Here is a 4044-nt window from a genome sequence, read left to right on the forward strand (position 1 = left end):
CAGCAGGCACAGCAGTGTGATTCCTTGGACCCGGCAGGGTGATTAAATCATACCATAGAATAGTAGTACGATTACTATTATTCATAGTAATGAGCTGGAAGGGGCCGAAGGGCCATTGGGTCCGACCCCTGCTCTGGGCAGGACTTCCAGCTGAACCGTCCCTCTCAGAGGGCTGTCCAGCTCCACCTTGAAGGCCCCCAGAGTGGGAGAGCCCCCCGCCTCCCTGGTAACTGGTTCCATTGCTGTACTGTTCTGAGGAATTTTCCCCCGATCTCTAGCCTGAATCCAGCTCCCAACTTGAGCCTGTTATTCAGTGTCCTGCACTCTGGGATGGTCAAGAAGAAATCCTGTCCTTCCCCTTTGTGACAGCCTTTCAGGTGCTTGTGGAGTGCTATCATATCCCCCCTCAGTCTTCTCTTTTCGAGGCTGAACATGCCCAGCTCTTTCCATCTCTCCTCATAGGCTTTGCTTCCAGGCCCCGGGTCATCCTTACTGCCCTCCTCTGGACCCATTCCAGCTTGTCTGCATCTTTCTTCAACTGTGCAGCCATATTGCATTATTGACACATTTAGCTTGTGATCCACAACAATTCCAAGTTCTGCCTCACTTGCAGTACTGCTGAGCCAAGTATCTCCCATCCTGTAGCAACGCATTTGATTTCCTTTTCCGACGTGCAGAACTTGGGATTCATAGTAGGAGGGTGGAAAGACAGCAGAACTTTTTTACATCTTGTAGAAACCTTTCTCTCTTTTCCTGAGCAGAAAGCTCAAAGCTTCATGCTAGATGAAACCCAGTAACTAAACTGGGCTGTATAGAAACCTCGCATCCCCCGCGAGAATTGCTGCTCCCTTAGTGAAACCCTTTGAGCCTCCCCTCTCATTCCTAGACACTGTCACTTTCCTCAGAACCTTCTCCTGATTTTCACTTGGCAACTCTCCTTCCCTCCCATGCTGAAGAAAAAACGTGAAAAGAGAATGCTGTGGTGGCAGCAGGTCCCTTCTGCAAAATAACTTCGGGATCAGAAATAGCTGCACCTCCACTCTTCTCATTCCTTCTTTTGCAGAAGAAGCAGCATCTCCTGCCATCTCCTAACAGCATCCAGGGGAGAAAATGAAGCCAACCCAAAGTAAACTGCTTGGCATTTCCCCTCCTGCAATGAGACCCCTTCCTTCCCTTGCCCGTTCCACCATGAATCTGCTTCGGCACATATCCATGCTTGCTTCCTGCCCCAATTACACCACCCCATTTATGCTCTTGGGACCTTCAACAGATGATTTCAGTGATCCACAGAGATGGGGATCTGCCCATGACCATTTTGTGGCCTCTGACTAAACAAAATACTTCATGGCTGATCCCAGTGGTAACAAGGCGCTGTAGATTCATGGGAATGCTCAAAAAGGAGACATCATTGAACAGATGACAGGAAAAGACCACCACTAACAGGTGAATTGTGATTTGCAACTGGATCAAAGTTGACCTAACATGGATCACATGACAACCCCTTTTTGGAAAACGGGACGGACAAAGATGAGGCAGAAGAAAGAAGGGCAGAGGAAAAAACAAGCAGAGAGATGCAGAAGAGGAAAGGTAGAGACAAACTGTGAAAGAGATCCATGTAACAAGGTAAGAAGGCACACAAGAACAGGCTGCTGGGTCCCTCCTGTGATAAAAGGGTCTGTCTGGGATTTGGAGAGGCTGAACAATTACTTGGTGAAAACGCTTGTTCGTTTGGTATGCCACCTGGCTTACACCAATACAATTTAAATTCAAAACACACCTTAGTTAAAACATAGCACAAATAAAAATAGACCCATTAAACCAAAATTCAAAAGATAAAAATGCAACACAAGAAATTGTATCTGACCATATAAAAAGACAGATGTCTGACAGGCCAGAGTCTGCCTGAGCAAACACCTGTGGCTACTGGCAGAAGAGGTGGAGCCCCCCGGGCCTCCCTCCCCAGGGAGCGGCAGAGCTCAGGCCAGCCCCAGAGGCCTCCCCCGTCTCCCCCCCAGGCATGCTTCCAAGGACAGTGGGACCAAGCGAGGGGTCTTGGAGGCCCCGATAACGTCTCTCTCTGCGCTCCCCAGCGGGCTGACCAAGCAGCAGCTCACCAACCCAAGCCAGCTTTCTGGTGCACTAAGTCCCCCTCTTCTCTGTTGGCGCTTTTGACCCGAAATGCGACTGCTTGCCTGAGATCCTGACAGTGGCGCCCGGTGACTTATTTCACATCAGACAAGGACACATTTTAAAAAGGAAGGGGGCTAAAAAGGAAGTGGGAGGAAAACATCTGGAGGCTTTGATCTGTTCAGAATGCATGAGGGTCACCCGAGCAACAGTACTCACCTGGAATGCACCACCAAGCCCCAAAGTTCAAAAGATCGTTTAACAAAGTGTGACAGAAAAGAAAAGAAGAACGCTTCAGAATTGGGAAACCTTGTCCAGACAAGGAGAGCCCCAGGCGGCACCATCTTGTCCCAGGGATCTGGAACGGCCCCATCCTGTGGGCCAGGGACCCCCTGGGAGGCTGCAGGACTCTCTGGACTCCAAGGGTTGGGGCCTTGGAACTGGGGCCCTGAAGGCCCAGCCCACATGCCCACCCTAACGGGCCAGAAAGGACTTGCGCGCCCGCCTCGCCCGCCTGGCATCGCAACCAGGCTGCTGAAGGTGGGGGGGCAGTGTTCCCGGAGCCAGGAAGAAGGGTCCTGGGCTGGTGGATTTACAGCAGTACCAGTGGGCACCCCCCCCGCCCCCCAGCAGTAAATCTAGGTGGCTGAAGGGGAAAACGCTTAAGGAGCGCTTACATCCATATTTGCCCAGTCGCCCCCTGAGATCGGCGGGAGAGGCCCTGCTCCGGGAGCCCTCCGTGAGAGAAATTAGGAGGGTGGCTACTCGGAGGAGGGCTTTCTCAGCGGTGGCGCCTAAGTTATGGAATGCGCTCCCCAGAGAGGTCCGCCTGGCGCCGTCGTTATTTGTTTTTCGGCGCCAGGCTAAGACCTTTTTATTTAAGCAACATTTTAAATGCTAAATACAATTGAATTTTATCTGGCCAGGGCGGCTTATTTTATAATGTGTGTTTTAATTAAGATTATTTTATATGGATATTTTAACTTATTGTTTTATCTATGTTGTAAGCCGCCCCGAGGCTTCGGCGAATGGGGCGGCATAAAAATGTTTTAATAAATAAATAAATAAATAAAACGCGGGGCACAGGGAGTGGGGGCAGAGAGCACAGCTCAGTGGAATCCATTCAAGACAAATGTGAGAGAGGTGATCCTCCAGTAAAAAAATGTCCCTGAAATCAGCCTCTGTATAATAAAAATACAATAAAAGTACCAGAGAAATCTGAAAAAAACCATTAAAAGGTTTTGAACAGCTAAAAACATGCAAGACGTGTAATTGCACGTTTAGAATTCCATCGCCCTAAAGTGTTTCAATTCAGCTGAGAAACACAGGAGGGCTGTATGTCCCCTGTTCACACACACATGCACAGGCAAGGGCTCCCACGCGTCCGGGTCGCCCAGCAGCTGTGACTGAACCAGCCGGTGCTCACACTGCCCTTGCGCAAAACGACGATGCAGCCAAACCTGGAGTGCAGCGTGGATCTCCGTGGCTTGGAAGAGACTCATACGGGTGAGCAGGGAGTGCGCCCGTTTGTTTGTTCGGATTTATTCCCACCCTTTTCCTTGCAACAAGCTGAAAGCGGCTGGCATTGCCCTCCCCGCAGCTTCCCCCACAACAGCCATGCTGTGCGGAGGGCTGGGCCGCGGGTCTTCGGCTGGGCCAAAGGCACCTGCTGGGCTCCATGGCTGAGCAGGGGCAGCCCCCGGATCACCCCAGCCCCAGGCCCAGCCCCAGGCTGCTTGCTTGCTTATTAGATTTTCATCCTGCCCCATTGATCATAAGGCTCCCTGGGCAACTGACACCAAGTGCCGCGCAGCAAGGCTCCTTACAAGGCACGATCGGTTCTCTCATCGTTTTCCCAAGTTCATTTTGCAAGTGGGGACAAGTCGCACTTAACGGAAGCAGTGAATTTGCTCGTTA

Source organism: Varanus komodoensis, unplaced genomic scaffold (assembly GCF_004798865.1).
Source record: "Varanus komodoensis strain SLA01 unplaced genomic scaffold, ASM479886v1 scaffold73, whole genome shotgun sequence".
Lineage (NCBI taxonomy): Eukaryota > Metazoa > Chordata > Lepidosauria > Squamata > Varanidae > Varanus > Varanus komodoensis.